At 39.6% G+C, this 22,729-nt stretch overlaps 1 protein-coding gene across 1 annotated transcript in view; it reads left to right on the top strand.

The window, feature by feature from the left end:
- TENM4 (teneurin transmembrane protein 4) overlaps positions 1–22,729 on the top strand; it is a 2,614,134-nt gene that overhangs the window by 978,461 nt on the left and 1,612,944 nt on the right. The window contains exon 5 of the mRNA XM_032488752.1: positions 11,462–11,513. The gene's annotated coding sequence lies outside the window, so the exon portion shown is untranslated. The remainder of the gene's footprint in view (positions 1–11,461; positions 11,514–22,729) is intronic.

The raw sequence follows: 22,729 nt of genomic DNA, 5'->3' as shown, positions 1-22,729 counted from the left end.
AGTTTAGCACAGAAGTGGGTTTGTTCATTTAAACTGGAATTTTAAGTAAAGAACACAAACCAGAAATTGTTCTGAAAAAAAGGCCAGGAAGAATAGGCCAGGTTTCCAGTAGGAAGGATCTGGACAGAGAGAGGGAGGAGACGGAGCCAGATCAAGAGTCACTTCACAGCCTCACCTAATAAGTAAATCTGGGAAATCCCACAAGACCAGGTACAAATACTAACCGTGTCATTGTTCACTTTCATACTTGCAAGGTGAATATATTTAAAGGACCCAAGACAAACAGGAACTATCTTGTTTTTTATCAGAAGAATAATGATAAGCTCATCCACTGTCTATCTGGATAGGTGATTCCAGCCTCGGGTTTCAATTTGCTTGCATTTTTAAGATCCTATGAAAGAAAATGTGCTCAAATTGTGATTTTTGAGAAGAGAGTTATCCATCAGCGTTAGAGTCTTGATGAGGCTGTATAGATTTCCTAAGAAAGACACTTCTGCAAAGGTGATAACATTGTTATCTCCCTGTCATGTAGTGTAATTGATAGCACTATTCAAAATTAATGGGCTTCAGTGTATAGTAGATTAATGCACAGTATGTGCAGAGCAGAACCCGATTACTTATGGGATTCCAACCCGCATCTGGAATTAGACTAAAGTGCAAAGGGAGGGATGAGGGAGACCTCATGGCTAAGTAAAGACAGAGAAATTTTACAACATGACATTGGTCATAAAATTAGGCTTCACAAATCCATAACCCTGAAAGTGAGACAGAAGGATGTTAAAAGAAAGCCCGCCGTTCTTGTGGGAACCATCTCTTGTATTTATTTCATTACTCTGAGCTTATAGTTCCCATTAGTGGCTCTGCTTCAGCTCTTGCAAACCTGGTAACATACGGTACTTGAGAAAAATTACATTAATAGAGGATTTCTATTGGTCTTCTATGACCTAAATTAACCACAGGATAGTTTTAATAGGTGCAGGGCAGCAAACATGATAAGAACAAACTTACTTGCAAATGTAATCAAAATGAATGGTCTCTTTCTGGCTGGACTGTTGAGGAAAGTAAGGGGAAAAGACAGAGAGTCAAATCAGGGAGAGGCAGAAAGATGGGAGGAAATGGACGCAGGCAGCCTGCCACTCATCGAGAAGCTGATGTAGAAGCAACGGATTGTCTGGTTCCCCCTTGAAGGCTGGATGGGGAGAAGAAAGTACCTTTCCAGGATGTTAGAAAAGAGCTCACCAAATGGATGAAATAATTTTTCCCCTTATTTCTGATTCCCTAGCAGATAGAGCAAGGATTTTGGAGCCATAGAATTCTTGGTTCAGATCTTGGCTCTTTTATTTGTTCTGTGTATCATTTTTGGACAAGTATTTAAACCTCTGGGATATAAGTCTTTTTAGCCACACAACAAAGGCAAGCAAACCAATTTGTAGTGTTATCCTGAGGAATAAGATAAGGTCTGTCAAAGACCCAGCATGATGCCCAGAACAGGACTGGCATTGAGAGTGCTCACTCCTGCACTAAATGGCTCCAACATTGTAAGATTCGTGGTCTATTAAGCATCGTCTCTCAAGGTATCCAAAGTCACAATGCAAGTGCAAAATCAGGATGATCTGCCCTTAGTTTCTCACAAAAGTTTTAGTCAAAGCAGGGATGAGAAAAATGGGCTGGGACCAGCTTCTAGGTCAACGGCATGTTTCACTCCTTCCGTCTAAAATCCGATCCTTCCCTCGTGAAGTCGGACTGTCCGTGACTTGTTGGGAAACGTTCCAGGATTCCTTACATGCCTTTTTACTCCAAGCTGCATTAGACACTTATCTCACAGGTCACCCTAGCCCTCATCATGGTTCCCACAGGATAAAACTCTCAGGGGAATGGCTATATTGCATCTTCCATGTTAATTTCCAGAACTCAACCACAAGACTGTGCGTTCCTTTAAGTTCTTATTTATTCTTATATGTTCAGGTCCTGATTCAGTGTCTGGCATAGTTATCGTTAAGCATGTGCTTTTTACACGAATGAGAAATATGTTGCAGACTGACCTTGAGAAAGCTGCTAAACCCTGCTGAGCCTCTGCTTCCTCATGTATATAAAATGGGAGAAAATGTATACGTAGCAGGTACAGTGAGTCTGGGCCAGACTATGCACTCATTTAGTGAAACTCTGATTCATTATCATTATATTATTCTAATAATTGTGTTCATACATAATCCAAAATACATAATTATTGAGTAGTTTTTAAACATTTAGTGTAAAAGATACATTAAGCCCTTTAATTTGCAAGGTTTCTATTTCTCTACAAGATGCCATTTGCCCTTTCCAGCACAGGGATCTCTTTCTGTGTCCTCTTTGCTCTCTCTCATGATCTCTTTCATTTATTCTGTCTGACGCACTCAAATCCATTAAGTCTAACAGACATAATCTGTTCTGACATTACGCTGCTTAAATGTGGCCAGTGTGCCTGATGATTTTTGCTTTTAACAGTGACTTTGCATAGTCTGTATTTCTAAGATTTAGCAGAGCTGAATGTCACTTTAATATTCCTGAGATCCAGAGAGTAGCTGTTAAATTTCTACCAACACCTTTAAAATTTATTTATTTATTTAAATTTTTTTATATTGAAGTGTAGTCAGTTTACAATGTTGTCTCAATTTCTGGTGTACAGTATGGTAATGTTTCAGTCATACATATACATACATATATTCCTTTTAATATTTTTTTCATTGTGGGTTACTACAAGATATTGAATATAGTTCCCTTTGCTCAACAGAAGAAAGTTGTTGTTTATCTATTTTATATATAGTAGTTAATATTTGGAAATCTCAAACTCCCAATTTATCCCTTCCCACCCTCTTTCTCCCTGGTAACCGTAAGTGTGTTTATGATGTCTATGAGTCTGTGTCTGTTTTGTAGATAAGTTCATTGTGTCTTCTTTTTTCTTTTTTTAGATTCCACACGTGAGTGACACCTTTCTTTTTAACTGAAGTATAGTCAGTTAGTCAGTTTACAATGTTGTGATAATTTCTGGTATACATCATAGTGATTTATATATACACACACACACACACACACACACACACATTCCTTTTCATATTCTTTTTCATTGTAGGCTATTACAAGGTTTTAAATTCAGTTCCCTGTTCTATACAGTAGGACCTTATTGCTTATCTATTTTATATATTGTTGTTTATCTGTTATATATATATATTATCTATTTTGAGTATCTGCAAATCCCAAACTCCCAATTTATCCCTCCCCACTCCCATCCCCCAGTAAACATAAGTTTGCTTTCTATGTCTGTGAATATTTCTGTTTTATAAGCAAGTTTATTTGTATCATAATTTAGATTCCACATATAAGTGATATCATATAATATTTATCTTTCTCTTTCTGGCTTACTTCACTTAGTATGACAATCTCCAGGTCCATCCATGTTGCTACAAATGGCATTATTTCATTCTTTTTTATGACTGGATGGTATTCCATTGTATATGTATATTACAACTTCTTTATTCAGTCATCTATCTATGAACATTTAGGTTGCATCTGTGTCTTGGCTATTGTAAACAGTGCTGCTATGAGCATTGGGGTGTGTGTATCTTTACAAATTAGAGTTCCCTCCAGATATATGCCCAGGAGTGGGATTGCTGGATCATATGTCTACCAAGACTTTTGAATGTTGATCATATAAAAGATGCAGCACTAGTCACTACAGGGAGATATAAACCTAAGCACGGCTCTGCCTCTACCCTTGAAGTTCAAGGCCTTCGATCAAGTAGTCTCCCATTAAACACACTGAGAAGAGTCCTCACTGTGCTATTCTCCACCACTGTGAATTGGATCTGTTGAGTCAAGCAAATGTTGACTGGGCAGCCTCTCACGTGCCAGATCGGGGGATACATGCCTGGAAAATGGGGCTGAATATGGCACATGCGCCATCCTATGGAGCAGGTAATTCAGAGAGTCAGAGATAGAGGAGAACAAAAGCATAGTATTTCTACACAGGAGGAGAAACATTTTACTTGAAGGAAGCACAAGGGGTGTTGGTGCTAATGAGAGAAAGAATAAACTGGACTAGAGATTGAGGAAAACCTTGAGGAAAAAATGACCTGATCAAGGTTTGTTTTTTAACTGCTAATAGTAACTTCCGTATTTTGATTCTTGTAATAATCAAAAGGAACCCTTGCCTCAGTGTTTAACATGGGGTATATACTCAGTGTTAGATGTTAGCATTGTATGTGATTTTAACATTTATAACAATTACATGTTATTTTAACATTTGTAACAATTAATTTATAATAATTATCATTATTGAGTAATACTTTTCTAAGTAGAAATAATTGAGGAGAGAGGGGCATTTCATGCCATAGGAACACAGTTTTGAAAAAGCATGGTCTGTGTGAAGTTGCTACATACTGTTGTGTTAGGAGTGTAGGATCAGGGTGAGGATGGATGGCAAATGAGCAGGGGCGGGTTGGGAGAGGGCAGATGCGTCATGCTGGGCCACCTAGATGTTATCCTGCTTGAGAAGAGACAGTTTTAAAGAAATAAATGACTCCAATTTATTTTTAGAAAAACTGCTCAGCAACCACATGGAAGAGTGGTATTAGAAGTTTAAGACAAAAGACCAGAAGAATAGTTAGAGGTCTGTTGTGGTGGGACAAGTGAGAAGGGGTGGTGGCCTGAACTTCGGGCAGCACTAGAAGAGGAAAGGCCACAGTGGAGTGTGTGGGGCAATGCCACCGGCACTTTACTTGATAACTCGATGGCAGTAAGAAGGAGACAGAAGGATCAATGAGAGCATCAGGATTTCTGTCTGGATGGCGGGTGCAGTGGCTCAGTTTGGGGCATGTTGACATTAAAGCGCCAAGTGGAGAGTCCAACAGGCATTGTCGCCAGATGCACCTGGAGCTCAGGTCCAGCATCGCTGTTGGAAAGAGTGGATTGGGAGTCCTCCGCAGATAGAATAACACTACTACCAGTGGATGAAACTGGTCGAGTAGGGCCTCTAGATGAGCAGAAGAAGATGGCTAAGTACAGAAGGCGGTGGAGTTTGGAACATATTCAGGGATGGAATGGCTCTGAGTAGAAAAGTGGCAAGGTCAGAGTGGTCTTCGGGGCCTGAAGCTGATAGCTGTCAAAGCGGTTATCAAACAATAATGTGGGTAATGAACAACTGGGGATCCCATAATAATGAAGGCTTCCTGGCCCCACTAAGGGAATCTGAGTAGACCCAGCCTGGGACCTAGGAAGTTTAATTTCCCAGCAGGCATCCAGGTGATCGGATGTCAGAGGTTCACGGATCAAGTCTGAGAAACACAGAGGATGCTAACAGGCAGGTGGGAGAAGACGGGGCCCAGGGAGCTTGACCGTCAAAATGCTCTACTTAAGGAACTAGATGGGAGTCTCCTCTCGATTTGCTTGGTAACAAAAGAAAACCGTGCTACCAATCTTCAGTTATCTCCTGAGCCAAAAATATCATCCAAGCCCATGTCAAAACTTCACACACCAAGAGCAGAGTCTGCAGACACAAATAAAAGTCAGGCTGGGGAAAATGAAGGAAATCCAATGCAATATATTTGTATTCTGTCACTGAGGCACTGTCTAATGTTGCTGTAACTATGATGTATAGGTCTATCAGAGCATGTGTTACCATGGTCTGAATTTCCCGACTGGAGAAAAATGATTAATGGAGAGATTTGCATTCGATGTGGGCTTGGACATCAATATTTCAGCTTAGGTAAACAGGAGCTTTACCTAATTTATTGGCTCTCATTATGGATGGCTTGTAGAAGCCAAATTCCCCCTCTGCCTCCAAAATGACCTTTCATGCTCTACAAATCAATCTAGAAGAAGTGAAGCAAGTTGGTTAATATTTTAGTGAGAAAAAAAAATGACTTCACATGTCAGAGACTTAATTGTTGTGATTTTGACCCATTTTGAAATTAGTTAACATTTGCTTCAGGCCTCTGACTTCATGCATTATTTATTTTCATCTTGGCCTCGCTTAAGTCTCTCCATGTGCAGTATGCCTGCAACATGTAAGAAGCTTTTTCTAAATACTATGCTTGAAAAATAGAATTATGAAGCAGAAAATGTAAAACTAAAAAAGTGTCTTGTCTACACACATGCATGCACACACACACATCTGCACACAGACACATTATTTCCAGCTGAGCTGCTTTTGGATATATTTTGGCTCTCATTGGCAAAGTTTCGAGATGTTACAGCCAGCATTATAGAGCAATTTTCCTGTAAGAGTTTTATGTTGCGAAGTATGTCAGAAGTTAATCAAAGGGTAACAATGCAAAAGCCCCTGCATTCGCTTCCTGGAGGCTGGGGCCAGCCCCTGCTGTCAGTCACTGTCAAAACTATAGCACTCAGGGGCGTAGTATGCCTTTTTCTCTCTGGCGAGAAAAATGTTCCTGCCCACAAAGGTCAATGCCTTTATGGCATAAATCTATTAGCCTATTGTTGTGGTATGAATCCCAAGGAGATGGCATCTCGTCAGCCGTCTGGCTCAGATGCACGGTCTCCACAGCTTCCTACAGCCAGAAACTACGTCCTGCTCCTTGCCTCTGACTGTCAGCATCAGCTTTGGTCTAGTCGATCATAACCTGTGCCTCCTGGGGAGTACTCACTTAGACCTGACCTTGACAGTGACTAGCTATGACTTGTTCCATATAATCACTGGAGAAGAGTGCTTTTGGAATCACTGAACATGCTACACTTTCCAGCCAGCCTGGGCACCCTTAGTGCTTGGATGCGGAAAGGTAGTCCAGGAGAACCTTCCATCACGTCAGCTCTGTGAATGGAGGGCCATTTAGAAGCTCTTGCAGGAAAAAAATACTCAGAAACTCCTGCATATTTCTAAGATGTTTACCACCTTCTGATCACCTACATTCCTTTCAGTCTTAACACTCATTCGAAGTTAAACAAAAACCAGTGTAAAGATGAGGCTCGACAGCTGTTTCCCAGATGTACAGAAATAACCACTGCAGCTGCCTGAAACTAGGGCATTTGCATTTACATCGGTTTGGATTAAATCTTTCATTGATTTGGGTCATCATTTATGTAAGAAGTTCACAGAACAAAGGATGCGCGTGTCCGAAAGCAGCCATTTTAGATCTTCAAGCAAGAATACAGAAACTCTGGGGATGCCATTTGCCTGGTAAAAAGGCAGTCTTGTTCAAGATGATTTTCATTAAGAATCAACTTTGTTCACAGTACATTGTCTCCACGTGCTAAAGCCCACTCATTTGTCCAACTTCATTGTCGCCTTTTCCTGGAAACTGCTTCCAGGTCCTGGAGTTACAATTAATTGATACCTTCCCTCTGGATTTTGGAATCAAACTCATCTAGACTTGAATGTGATGCTCTCATTTCCTAGCAGTGCTTATTGAAGTCAATGCTCAGTGAATGCTTATGGAATCTGAATGCCAACAGGATGGATGGATGGAACGAAGGAAGGATAGAAGGGAGGGAGGGAAGGGAGGGAGGAAGAGAGGGAGAAAGGAGGGAAAGTACATTTCTATTAAGTGAAAATACATAGTTTTAGGGCAAATCTTTATATAGTCATTTATAATTCAAAAGCACTTTGTTACGGCTGAAATATCACTTTAATATTCTCATATGTTCTGTGGTGTGGGCTTATCAATATCCTTTGATAATTTTCAGATAGAGGAAACCGGAGTCTTATAAATCCAAATCCTAAATTCTCTTTCACACCCTGATTTTTTATGGAGTCAATACAATTGAACCTCTTTTTTCTTAAATTCAGACTCCCAGTTCATCTCAGTGTCTTGGTTTTCCTCTTATTTACAGGATTCCTCCCTAGAAATATTTTTTTCTTCTTTTCTCTGAAACACTGTTCCACCCTCCCGCCTGGACCAGGTTTATCACATTGGCTTTCTTTTCTTGTCTGGTGATCATAAGCCTGATGCTCATTATCTTAACAAACCCAGGACATCTCAGTGCAAGAAATGCTGTTTATGGCTAAAAGCCCAAGACGGCTTACAAATCCTTCAAAAGCAACGTGTCCAAGACTGAATGTATTGCCTTTCCTGCCAGGACTGCTCTTCCTACACATCATCCACCCAGTTTCTGAAACCACAAACCTCTGTGTCTTTATCAGCATCTCCCTTGCCCTCACCTTCCATGTCCAGTCAGTCACCACATCCTGTCAATCTCGACTCTAAAAATGTCTTTCCAACCTAACCTCTCCTCCAGCACCCTTGCCATCTTTCACCTGGACTCCTCATAGCACCCGCAATGGATTCATTTTTACCAGCTTTGCTTGCTATGGGCTTGTCTTTCTCCAATGCCACAGACATCCCCTACCTTACGATAAGTAAATAAACAAACCATTAAGTGTTTTCCTGTGTGTCTTCGTGTCTGTATAACTTACCTCCCTCTCATCTTCAGGGAAGGTCCTTTCTTAGTTAATCACATCATTTGTTTATTCATGACATTCTTCATCTGAATCTAATCTCCATGCTTATCCGTATCACCGTCCCAAGCCCCTCACCCCATACCCTCCCATTAAAGACCTCATGTTTTCTAACTATATAGCCTTCCTGAGCTTTTCGAAGATAACATGCCTGTCTGCACCGCTACACTCTTGTGTACGCAGTTTTTGTTTGTTTGTTTCATTTTGTTTGTTTTCTGCCCGGCGTGCCTTTCGCTTTGCCTAGCAGACTACCGTTCATCCTTGAAGTATGAGTTTTATGAAAATAGCCCTGACTCTTAGAAGGCTCTTCCTTCTGTGCGTGTGCCTTGGTGGAACCTGGGCGTCCCTCTGTTAAGAACAGTTTTATTGCTTTTAAATTTCCTTTCTCTCACCCACCAACCTGTAAGCATCCTCAGATCACAGTCTCTTTTAGTCGTCAGTACCTGACAATTTGTTTCAGCCAAATTTTTATTAAATAAACGAAACTTTTATTTTGTCCACCTTGAAACCTGAGCTTTCATTCTTTTCTTTCTTCTTCCATTTTAAGACTTATATTTTGTTCCTTTAATTATCTTTAGTAGCACACTTTTTATCCTCAATCAAAGAAAGATGAACAAGTACTGTGTATCCACGATGGGGTGTGAAATCTTTGACATAAATGTTAAATCCTCACCTTTAACTTTTTCCCCCTGTGGAAAAATTAACCGTATAAAATTTTACTTATTCAGGCATTCTTTTCACTCAATGAGCTCTTAACAGAAATACAATTTGTACTGTGCAGACACTGTGCAGGACAATTAGGGAGCATAAGTAATTGTAATATCATTAAATATAAACATCCATTGATTTAGTCCAGGGTGTTTTGCTATTAAAGAAATCCATTAATGCCCAAATAGACTTCAGTCATCATTCATCTCTTTCAAAGACCAGTGAAGAGGATTGCAGGACCTGATCCCTAAACTTTTAAAATTCTCTTCTATTGTATTCTTTAGCACCACTGTCTTATCCTTAGTGTCCCTTACTCCCTTATCTGGAAAATAACAAACTAAGTCAGTAATTAGCACTCCCCCTCCTCTCTTCCTCTCTCTCTCTCTGGTTTATGCTCTTCTGACCTAATGATGCTGCACCCTGAGTACGATGCACTGCCCCCACGCTGTGTGCTCTCCACTTTACCAATGTGTTTCCTCTTCTGTGTTCTCCTGAGAATCAGTTCTCTTGGTCCTGTCCTTCCTGACCCCATCTCCTTTCCTCCCAGCTTTCTAGTTCTGTGCTCCCTTCCAATCATTCCAATTCTGAGTCACAGATTTCTAAAATCTGGTCTGGAAATGAAAGAACTATGCTAAAATGAAGGGGGAGCAGTGTAGGGAAGAGTAATGCAAGTGGCAAAGCCACGCTTGTTTTGTTTTGTTTTGTTTGAGCAGAGAATGAGGAAGTTGTGAACAGGCCTGTTAACAATGTTGATCTCATCAGTGATTGCGATGTGGTCACCTCCTTTACACACTGCAGTATGATGGGGAAGGAGAACACACTAAACCATTAACCACCACCTTATGTGAAGCATGCTATTGTAGAATTATGTGCAGGGCATTCTGAGGACATCCCCAAAACACTTACTTTAGCTCTAGTTTGGAAGAAATGGAAATAAGAGTATCAGAAAATGGTTACTAGTTATGATGAATAATTTTAAAAGGATATACTTACATTTGCTTGGTGATTGCAGGTAAATGTGAGTTGGAATCTTGAAGGGAAATTAGATGATGGATTTAACAAGTTTAGGACTCACTGTAAAGCATCTTCATCAATGATCAGAATTTTTGTTAAGCTACTTATACTAGGTGTGTTGGGAAATTTCCAGCCTAGATGAATTATAGCCAGCACAGTGTCCTTTGCAAATTCAAGAAACTGTTTTCCCTTCCTAGTGCAACTTCTTAATGCCAGTTGCCTTCTCCCATAATCTTAATGAAGATTGATTTCTAATGCTGCCATTTCATATGTCTTACAGCTAGTAAAGCATAAAATGTCTTCTTTTGAAATGTTACATAAAGTATGGAAGAACAATGGTATTGAAGACTAATGCGATGTTAAGACTGTGTATTCAAGTGAAAATGTTTACACTGATAATTTCAATATATATAAATGAAAAGGCTTTTCACCTTGATTTCTGTGAGGATGAATTTGTATCTCAATATCTGACATTGTTTGGACATTAAAATAAAAGGGTCATGATCTTGAGTCATGATAATTAACATAATTTGAAGGTGTAGAGTTCTAGAATCTTAGAGAAATCATAGAGTTTCTGCTGAAATTCCCGGTACTCTTCATCCTTTCATAAAATAATAACAAAGCATATCAATCATGATTAATTATGCACTTCCTTGAAAAGATAGTGAACATAGTCCAAGGGAAGCCTTCTCTGTTACATATTTTGAAATATATAAATCCCATTGCATCAAAATGTTTTCAGTATTATTTCATGCTGAGGGAAATACTCATACTTATGAATATGATTACAGATTTAGGATTAGACCACTCACTTCCATACTAGTGGGAATTAAAGTTGCTGATTAACATGTGGGACTTTGGAGAAGTCAGATCATAGGAGAGTACAGGCATGTTGCACTTGCTGTCTCGGAGGCGTTTTGTAAGTAGCCTGGATTCATTCACGAGACCCCTCCAGGGCTAACTGAGGTAGGATACTGCTGGGGCTCTTTGCATTCAGAAAATCGAAGTTAGAGAGAGTAAATGACTCCAAAATGGCTCTTGTTTCATCCTGCCAGGTCATTTCTGGAGGCTAGACTCAACATGGGTCTAAATTCCACAGGTGATGTTTGAGTGACTTGATAGGAACATTAGTTTCTCTTATTGCATTTTTGTTTCTTTTCCTGAATTATGGCGTGAGATTCTGTTATTTGTACTGAGAAAAAAATGAACGTATTTGGATGCTTTATATTAACTATCTTATTTTCCACTGTATGCCTTACTCATTCTGTTTCTGTGTTTCCTCCTTTCTAGATATATCACATTTTCACAGGACACGCTGGACTGAAAGACAAGGTTGAATAAGGTAAGTCAATTGGGGAGCTCCTATTAATACTCACATATTGTAGCCAACAATTCTTTGGTGAATCTGAGTTTAACCAATCTGGCTTCACAGTGTGATCAGGCCTGACTCTGCTGCCTTCTTTGGTCAGATCCCCAGAAAGGACTGAGTTCATAAAAGCAAACACTACAGATGGCTAAAGCAATTACTGTTTTGGTCTGTTGGCCTCAAATTGGTCAGCAAAATGTGACAGTGCCTACACATACAGAAAAGACATGGAGAGTTTCTTTGTGATGCCTTCAAACTGTCAGGTAAAGATAAGATTATGAGAAAAGCTAGCTGGACTAGGATTACGACCCAGGAATTCGTCCACTGGCCTGAGAAGAGGGAACCCAGGAGGCTGCAATGTCTTAGGACACTTCTGACCTGTTAAGGGAACAGGCAGCATGGCATCCTCCTTAGTCTGATGGGTAGAAACAGTCTAAAGACAACGCATGCTTTGAAATTGATTCTGGGTGAAGGGAAGTAGGAGTGGATTGGGCGAGGCCAGAACACGGTGCAGTCCAGCCAGTGCTGATTTCTCTGAGGGAATTTAGCTCCTGGGAAGAGACTTCGAGTACTACTCTTTTGGTCTTCCTGGCTCTGCTTTTAGAATTGTTTTCCTAGTGTAAACAAAATGGCTTTTCTTTGAAGCAGTTGTGAAATGTGTAGCTAAAGTCTTAAAAATATGTCTGTTGATTTACTAATTCAGTTTGGGAGAATCCTTTTTAAGGAAATCATGAAACACAAGTACTAACATTTATATTCAAACCTTTTCTTTTTACTTTGACACTCTTTATGATAATGAGACACTAGGAAAAACCTACTACCCAATAATTCAGGGGTTATTAAATAAATAAAGAGCTACTTACATGGTGGAGTATTATGTAGATGTTAAAATTATGGTTTTGAAAATATTTCAATCCCAATAGAAAATGTTGAAGTGAGTTAAAAAGTAGTATACATAATTTTCAATTTATACACAGAAATTAGATGGGAAGGAAATACAGCATATGGGATGCAGATGTATCCCCATTTTAACATCTCTGAAATCAGCACATGTCCTACTATTAATGGCACCTCCTAGTTATAATCAAAAACATGTTTTTTCTTTTAATGGGAGATAAACTAATGTTGCATCTGTCTATCAATGACAGGCATCTTAGATTTGGGAAAAAAAATCAGGATGCTAATACAATAAGGTCACATGTCACTGAGTGGTATAACTGCATTTTCCCAATGAATATTTATTGTGTGTACATTTAGACAAGAGGCAACAATTTCAATCCACTGATGTATGACATTCTTCATATACAAAATGAATTTTTACCAGATTTCTGTTTGGAAATCCAAAATACTTTGGTTTATTTATGTACTTCACCTTCCAACAACGTGATTCCCTCACTCATCCCTCTGCACTCAAGAGAGCCCTTGATGAGTGCGCCTTCCCCACCAATTGCTCCTCCCATCTGAGATCTTTCTCCTGGCCCATTCAGTCTGTTTTTCTCTACTGCTCTCCTTCACTGATATACCTCAAATATTGCTAACAAATGCTCAATAGAGGGGCTGGGAACTATATACGAAGGATGTGGCTTGGAATTTGCCAAGTCTTAGGTTTAGAACATCCTTCTGCCTCTCACTGACTACATGACCTTGGGCAAGTCATTAGCCTCCCTGCAAGCCAATTTTCTCTTCTGTAAAATAAAGATTGTAGCACGTGTCTCATGGGATGTTGTACGGATTTCATGAGCTAAGGTGTGTAAAGCAGTAGGCACATGCTCACATGTCTATTTAATAAATGTTCATTTTGCTCATTCTTGTTTTAATGATGTGTAGGTGTCCCAGATAGACACCACCTCCCACCCAGTCCTCCAAAATGGTGCCTATCAACTCACACTTAATTCATTTCAAGCCCAGCAGACGACCCCCACCCCCGCGTACTCTGCTCTCCAGGGAACCCTCCCAACAGCACTTCCTCTACTTTCATATAAAACCTTCTACAGACGCCAGTAATTTCCAGCTTATATCCCACAGTCTCCTTTCCTCAGTTCTGTTATCCTTATAGAACCAAATTAAAGCCCTTGAATTCTTGGCTGACTTCAACTTTGCTGAGCAATTATCTCCTCTGTACTGACTTTTCTAGGATTGAGTTGAGTGGGAAGTTGGCAAGGTAGACAGAGAGAGGTGTGAGATTAGGAATAAGCTCCTGTAATAAGAAGCTAAATTCTGGGAGAGACAAGATGGACCAAAGGAAAGTGTGTTCTCAGTAAGTGGTTCCATTGCGCTGTGTGGGCCTCCACATGATAACAACCGTCACTTCTCTGTATCAGCACCGGAACCACAAAAACGACTGGCATCGATAATGACCTGCAATTTTTACCTCTGAGGACTCATTCACTAACCCCAACTCCCTAGCTTTTCAGAGCTCTAACTTTCTAATTTTATGAGAACCTCAGCATTCTCCCCAACTCTCAGTCTTATCTGCCAGCCTTCACCTTATTTCATGTTCTTTCTTACCTATTTGGCTTTAATGGTTTACATTCTAACCCTTCTTTCTCTTTACCACACCCATCCAATTCAACCCCTTATTGCCTTATAATTTGCTCAAAGGTTATTCCTTATATTCAGCCTCTAAAAAAAATCCTAGTTTGATCTTCAGATCACTTTACTGTGATATTAGGCCTGACTTTGTCCACTCTCTCTAAAATTTGCCCTCACATTCCTGTTGCACCAGAGGTGAAAACTTGGTAGCTTAGGAATCAGGAGAGCACAGCTCTTCCTCTCTCCAGAAGGAACCAGACAACTCACATGATGTTGAATAATGAAAAATTAGATCCTAATGTTCTGAGTTACATCTGTTCCGGAAGGCAGAATGGTCTTAGACAAGGAGGGGCACTGTTCTGTCCAAAAGGAAATTCCATCTTCAAGTCAAGCTACTTTCTGCCAAAGGGGGTTTATGACCCTTTGCCTTTACTGAAAAATGTGACACTGTAGGGTGAACCAAATTACATAAAAAGCATCCCAAATGACTTCACAGTAGTTAAGGGTTAACAGTCTACAAAAGCAAAAAAAAAAAAAAAAAAAAGGAGAGATTAGGAATAAGTTTCTCTAGTAAGAAGCAAACATCCTGGGGTAGAGAAGAGGGGCAAAGGAAAAGTGGATTATAAAGGAAAGGAAAGTCATTTCTGGACAGAGTAATTTTACTGTCACAGCCACAGATGGTTCAGGATCGCTAAATTCTCTAATGAGAGGGAACTGGAATTTAGTAACAAAACCTACTGGACAGGCTTCAGAGGAAGCTCATGTTTTACTTATGGCTGTTCTAAGGGGGCCAACATTCTTTAGGTGAAAACAAGCAAATGAAAAGGATCTATGCAACATAATGCCATGAAAATGATAACGCTCGTTGTCAGGCAGTGCACTGAGCACATGGATGCTTTCATTGGGTTCTGTAGCCACTTCTGCAGCAGACACTATTATTCCCTAATTTTTTTTTCTTTTTTTAAGTTGGGAAAGCCTGAGGCTCAGAGAGGTAAATTAACTTGCTAAAAGTCCCTCTGCTGGTGGCTAACAACTTTTGGATTTGAATGCAATGCCATTTAACTGCATACTGAGCTCTTAACCAAGAGGTTGCGTTGCCTTGCCTTGCCCATGGTTGAGATGTGAGGAGTGAAGATAGGATTTTCTGGAGCTGGTTGAGGGGGTGGTGAGGAGGAGCTGAAAGGCCTGCAGAGGTGCGACATATAAAAGTGATTAGGAGGGTGCAGGAAGCAGTAGCAATTCCTGCTACCCCGTCCCTGCTGCTTCACCGCCTCTGCCCACTCCTGCCCCTACCCAGTCCTATCTCCCCGCTCTCCGTATTGGTCCCAAGGAGGCCATACCGATCTCCCCCATTCCCCTGCTGAGTGACATGTGTGTATTTTTGTTACATAGTAAATAAATCTCCCCCTGAAGCCTCCCAACATTCCTCCCCTTAAGAAAAGCAAAGACGCCTTGTTTGCTGCTTGAAATGTATGAAATATGATTGTGTTTACTTTTTGGGATTGAAACCAATCACATACAAAAATACCTTTTTAGGGGAGAAAGATGTCAATTCTGCCTTGCATTCAAATACCCAATCTTTTCTGACTCACATTGAACAACCTTGAGCAAATCACTCTCTGGTCTTTTTTCTGCTTATGCTGTGCAGCAGCAGAGAGAAAGGCTGCTCCAAATATGGTCTGATCACTCAAATACTAAAGCTTTTTACACTCTTTGCTTCTGTTCATTCTTTCTCTCCCTTTGATCTAACAAAACTTCTTAAATTATAAATTAGAGAGTTGGAGGGGTTTTTTTTTGTTTTTTTTGTTTTTTTGTTTTTTTTGGTTCCAAGATAAGGGAAAAATATATGACTTTCAAAAAACAGTAGAGTGGTGCAGCAGACCATGGCAGTGTTTGCTTTCGGCATGTGGTACGTGATACCTTGAGAAAGATGCCACATTTAGGATGATTTCTTAAGGAGAAATTTGCTGTTTTTGAATACAGGGAAAGGAGCTAGTTATTTTACTTGGAGCTGAAACATCATTGCCAATCTCTCTACAACAGCTTTAAGAATATATAATCAGCCATCTTCCAAAATCAAATCTCAGCTTTGCCTCCTGAGATTTTTCTAATAGATCAGCTGATAAATAAAGTACTTTTCACCCTTGAAACAAATGCAAGAGAATTAGTATTAAGTCAATCAAGGTATAAAACAATGAGGAAGATAAAGATGGAATTGCTTTCTGGAATACAACCAGCTAGTAATTTTGAGAATTTGCCTTGTTTGTATTTTTTTTTTTTAATTTTCTGATACTTAAGCCTGTAAGCTCCTTCAGGGAGTCTCCCTTGTCTTTTTCGGCCTCCTCACTCTGAGTGGCCATCCTCTGAGCATCCCTGTCCTGCTGTGCACGCCTGTATCAGAGGATTCATCACACTGAATTGTAAATAAGCATTTGTCTCCCAGACTAGCCACTGAACTCCTGAGAGCAGGGAGCCATGCTGTTTCTTATCTTTATCTGCCAACCCAGTGTGAGGCAGAGTTGATACTCAGTACATGGTTATGAAAATAAACTGAGTTTGACTGTGCTTTAATAGAAATATGATTAATGTTGTGGCCACTTGTCCAGGATATTTTCCTCCCATTCAGTGAGATTAAAAAGTTTGGATGCAAATTTCAACATGCAAATAAAATGACAAACATGAAAATAAGACCCCAAGTATTTCTTCCCTTCCCAGAGCCAAGAAACAGTGCCAAAATCTCATAAGAACAAATTGGCACAAAATACGCTTATGTTTGAACACATCAGAAATATAGTGAGATTGGATTTGTTTTCTCACTGTATCATCCCTGATCCTGGATGAAGAAAATAATATAAACCTAGGGAGTTAACAACTTTCCAGGGGGGAGAAAACAGCCATCAAATAACAATCACCAGAAAAACCCTTAGGTGGTCTTTGCATGATGATCTCAAGCAAATTTATCCTCTGCTTTTTTTGTTTGTTTGTTTATTTGCTGTAAAAATATTGTTGTGGGATCCATGTTCACAGCCACATAGCTGATCTATGATTCACAAACACCATGAACCATCGGGACAAGTCATGATAGTAACAATGGTGTTTCTCTCTGCTAGAATAGCACTTTACAGTTTATAAACATTTCCACATATGATATGTGAATTCAGCCTCATCACAATCTTGTATGGGAGAAAGACCATGGCCTGTTATCTTATCCCCATCTTATTACAGATGGTAAAGTAAATACTGTATCTCCCTTAGGATTATACAGCAGTAAAGATCAGCCATAGCACTCAACAACAGGGGTGAAAATCGACCGTGAGAGATTCCACTATCTTCTGGCTGGGACTTGCCATCTCAGTCATTCAGTCCAACACCAGGACTTTCCAAAATGTGTATTTGACTTACCTCATTTAAGACAAACTGCTGAATCCCTGCAATTCTCAAATACTTCTTGAATACCTTCTATGAGGTAGGGTCACATAGTAAGCATATAAAGCATAAAATAAATATTATTACTGATTTTTTAAAAATATAATTTCAGCCACTGGAAGAAACATTTTTATTTGAACTTCTCATGAAACTCTATGGAGCCAGTGTCTTGATGTCCATTTTCTACAGTATGCCCAAGGTAACAAAACTGAAGTGTCAGAGCTGGAATTTGAAACTGATTCTGCCCAACTCCAAAGCCCATTTCATGACATCATCCCACCTTCCTGAGGATGCAGCAGGGAATGTTTCTTATTAACAGGCCTCCTGGAGAACCTGAGTAGGTCTTTGAGGCAAAATATACTTGAAAATAAAACACTATTTCCAGGTAGTAGTCATTATCAGCTCATAATTGAAAGCAAGCTTGAGGAAATACTGCAAACCAGCGTCTTCTGACACAAACGCAGTTTGCAGACATCTGGTTGTGGTTCTAATTCTCACTTTGTAAACAGTCAGGCTAACCTGATTTGTTTCTTCTTTGCTTTTGTTTCTTTGAAATTGATGTCAGCTTCGTTCGTGGTAGGAAATCGCTTGTTCCATGCTATAAAATGGCACGTTTGTCTCACCTGTTCAACTGAATCTAGGGTGGCAGGAGTTGCCTTGTGGCAATTTTATATATGATTTATATAAATCACATCTATTTGAAGATAGATTAATTTGGTCTAAAGGGATTATAATGACAGCATTCCTGTGTGCCAAGCACAGGATATGATAATGGAAAGAATATGGTGTTTCCGGATCCAGCTGTGCTCTTTTTTTAAGCTAAGTGAACTTGAAGAAGTCATTCCTTTACTCTCAACCTTGGTTTGTTCTCATGTTGTTATGAAGGACTCTAAATATAAAGTTGTATTATTATCATCATCATTTTTTTCATTAACAAATAATATTAAGGAAAAAAATCTTTGAATAAAAGAAAAATAACACTCTCACTTAAAATTCTTCGGAACATTTAGATCAATTCATCCAAAGGGGGAAAAGTAGAAATAACCTTCCACAAAATGGAGAAACTTGCAAAAGATTTCTGCAGAATTTTTTTTTTTAATTGAAGTATAGTCAGTTATAATGTGTCAGTTTCTGGTGTACAGCATATATGCTTTCATATTCTTTTTCATTATAGGTTACTACAAAATATTGAATATAGTTCCTTGTGCTAAACAGCAGAAATTTAGTTTTTATCTATTTTATATATAGCAGTTAGTATTCGCACTTCTACAGGATTGTTAAGTCTCTACTTTGACTCTCCTCCTATTTTTCGTTACCTAAGAATCACCTCTTTCTTACTCCCTTCCTTTTCTCTCTAATCCCTTCACCCCAGCAGAAGAGCAGAGAGTAGAATGATCAATCTTTTGTACTCATTTCTGTTTGGTAGGGTTGCTGTGTGGTAGAATAGGGGATGGGAGCCCAGTGACGCTAGAACGTAATGAGCAGTTGACAAAGGCTCACAGGATAGATTCAGAGATAAGAAAGGAGAATGTGGAGCAGATGCACTGGGGCCAAGTCTCTTATAGGCCAGGGGATGACAGACCATAAAAGAAAGGTCACAGGACTGCAAATGTGGTCAGAGTCCTCCTTCCACAATCAGAGAGAATGAAAGCTTTTCAGCCTTCCCCATTCTCTTTAAAACAGGGGATGCATCTCTGTTTATCTCATAAGGTAGAGGAAGAGGTTACATAAAATAGTTTATAAAAATTGTTTTGCAACTATACATTTCTTTACAAATGTGATTATTAGTCCCCCGGCACCTTTACCCTCACTCTTACTTTTCCAGATATGCCTTACTGAAGCATGAACTGATCATACGGCTATACTTTTGCAGGTATGGGTCACAGTGCTGCACAAGAATTAATTTAATCATTGCTTTTTAGCAAACTCTTTCTTCAGATCATTAATGTGCCATTCTACACTCTTGTTAAGTATATCTTTTTTTCCTACTCTAAAAAATCAGTTGCAATATCAAAAGAATTGTATTTGGTTTCCATTTCTTTGCCTTTTATTGATACAGATTTATACGGAAAGCCTACCGCATGCTGGTTATTATGCTGAGTTCTGCATATAAAGGAGTCAGGTATCAGCAGTACCTAACAAAGGATGTCAGGGAATACTAACCTCCCATTATAAGATTATTACACATGTAAGGCTTTTTCCTTTCTTTCCCTCTTTCTTCTCTCTCTCTCCCTCCCTCCCTCTATTTTTCATGGACAAATCATCTCTAAAATTGGGATGACATATCAGCCTCATGGAGGTGGTAAGGATTACTTGAGAGGGTGTGAGAGAAGTTCTTTCAACAGTTCATGGCAAGGAATAATTGAGAATAGGTGGAAGTAATTATGGTACAAAGGGAGTGAACAAAAGGAATTTGAAGGCACTGGACGGTGTCAGACTTCTTCCAAAACATTGTGTGCATCTTTTGTTCTTAAATCCAAAAATACCATGAAATGGTGTTCATCATCTCCGTCACTATCATCACCCTCGTTATCGTCCCTGTATCATCCGTGTATTATATGAGGAACCTGAGAAGCAGGGCAATGTAACTTTTAGGGTTACTTGGCCCCTTCACGGCAGGCCTAGGATGCAACTCCACATCTGTCTGTTTCTAACCCCCCTTGTTTTCCTCCTTCAGGAGGAATTGTCTGGTAACAACACCCCGCAGAGTTGTACCTCCTCTCTGGACACTTTTGTCGTGTTCTTAATGTGAAATTAAGAGTTATATATTTTTATTAAATTGATACGGGTTTGGGGTCAAACTTCCTGCTTAGTGATCTGATCCCCTCAACTGAAGTGCAAGCATTTTTTGTCTTATTCTTATGGCTATACCCTGCACTCTGTGTGTCTAGCATATGACGATATGTCAGTGACAAGAACTCAGAATGCTTGTTGAATCAGTGGCTCTCCAGGTGAGCGTTGTGGTGTGGCCCCAGTGTATAATCACTGCTTGTAACCATAGATCTTTGGAACTCAACCTTTTGCAAGAATTACAGTCACTCAGAGGACAGGTTGCTGGGCCACACAGCCAGAATTTCTGATTCAGTAGGCCTGAAACAAATTTGCATTTCTTAAAAGAGTATAGGGCTTGCTATTGCTAGAGATCAGAGGCTTTTGAGAACCACTGGACACTGGCTTAGGGCTCAGAGGGGTGAGGTCACTAGTAGGTAGTGGAAGTAAGATGTGAATCTAGAGTTGTCTGACATCCTCTGTCACTGTAGCCAGACAGGGTCACAGGCTGCAATAATCAATCTTTGTCTTTGACCTTTAGATGGGTTAGAATTTAAAGTGACAAAATGCAGGCAGGATCCATCTCCGACTTCCCTTCTAGACCTCTCATTGTTAATTTCAACAAGAGAACAGTTTTCAACAGTGGACTTGGTTTTAGAAATCCTTGATTCCAAAGGCAAAGTTTGTTCTAACTTACCATGTGGCTTTAGGATTGATCTTCCTCTCAATTAAAAGAAAAAGGAAAAAAGAAACAACTGTTCTAGTGTAGAGAAAATCCAGAACAATAAATCTATGAATGGGCGCTGGTGATGTCTGTAAGCTCTTTGAAGGCAGGGTGAGTTTTTCATTATATAGTGCACTGCACTTGTGCTATGAATGCACAGGAAATGTCTAACAATAGCAATCATTTAGAAATTGTTAGCCCCTGGAGTTTGAGCAGTGCATATCTATAATTATGATGTTTTACAGTAAAAGGTTATGAATTTTGCTGCTAAACATCTATGTCTGTATATATCTCTACCTACCTATCTAGATACCCATCTGAACGTCTAGATAGATAGGCAGAGATGGAGATAGAGATTAGGTACATGTATATCACTCCTGGGAAGCTGATAAATTACACATAGGAACACTTGGCTCCAATTCTGTTGCTTCTCATTAATTGCTTTTATTTTTCTCCAGCAGTGGAACTTTTCTTTTGATATTTAATCAGGCTTTTAGCAAAAACGTGAATCAGTAACAGTAACCCTTAGCAATTTTCTACCCCCCCCTTATAAATCCTACACCCTCCTCCCCCTTGTAGAAAATACATCCTAATGCACAGATGAGGAAGGTACAAATCCCAAGATGGGTATAAAGAGACTCCTTCAGAATACAGATGGGTTAGGGATGCACCCTAAGACTAGAGACCAGTCTGTTTGCTTCCTGATTTAATTCGTTTCCTGTTGCTAATTTTGCAAATTATACTATTTTTCTTTCTTTTTTTAAGCGAATATATGAAAGGGGAGAGTTTAGTGACAATCCAGTGAATAAGAGACAATTTAGAGGGTCAAGAAGAATCAGGTGGGTGCACAATCTGATCTTTGTTTTTAGCAATCTTCCCTTTGTTTTTAGTTTCAGTCATGATAAAATTATGCAGGTTTTGTAGTATTGCAAAACAGAACAACATTCCTGGCACATGCATTGCATATTGAACAGTTTAATGTCTTGGGATGTACGTGTATCTATATTTTATCATACTTCTGAAAATCGCCATGTTATGTAGCCTCTCTGTTGCATCAAGACGATATGTAAAGTGAAACAGGAGGGTCACTAACTGCTGGAGAAGAGGTCAAGTTGTGAAATGGATGGCACATGCTCCCCCACAAGATGATGATAAACCATGTATTTTGGATGAAAATATGCAAATTCAAAAGTTTGAAGATCTTTATTAATAAGAACAGATATAGAGCTCAAGTAGTTATAGACTCTTAAAAATTCCTGCTCATGGAATCCATCCCATCATAGAAAATAAAAATTGTTTTTCAAAGCATATCTTTGCAGGATGAGAGAAAGGATCTGGGTAAGGAAGAGGATAAATTTAAAAAATAAAGGGGGAAAAGTGGGATGGAAAGATGAGAAGGACGGGAGAAGCCACTGGGAGGTGCTTGCAAGTGGGCTTGGAGAGTTAAAGTAGAAGCCCCACTTTGGTGAAGAATGCCAAAGGAAGGCAAGTTAGTTTGTCCAAAGTGTGTGTCCATCATGGGAAAGACAAATGTCGGTCTTGCTACACAAGGCGTGAGTGCGAGAGTTGCAGTTTAGATCATCTGTCAGTCTCCGGGCCCTTGCCTTTCTTACTGCGCCCCTCTTCAAGGATTTCTAGTTCATGGGACTGGAAAGGCAATCAGTCAGTTTCTATTGAAGAGAGAGAAGGAGGAAGGATGAATGGAAGAGAGGAAGGAATGGAGGACAGAGCCAAACAGGAG

The sequence above is a fragment of the Camelus ferus genome, chromosome 10 (genome assembly GCF_009834535.1).
Source record: "Camelus ferus isolate YT-003-E chromosome 10, BCGSAC_Cfer_1.0, whole genome shotgun sequence".
Lineage (NCBI taxonomy): Eukaryota > Metazoa > Chordata > Mammalia > Artiodactyla > Camelidae > Camelus > Camelus ferus.
This window is presented reverse-complemented; position numbering and strand designations above follow the sequence as displayed.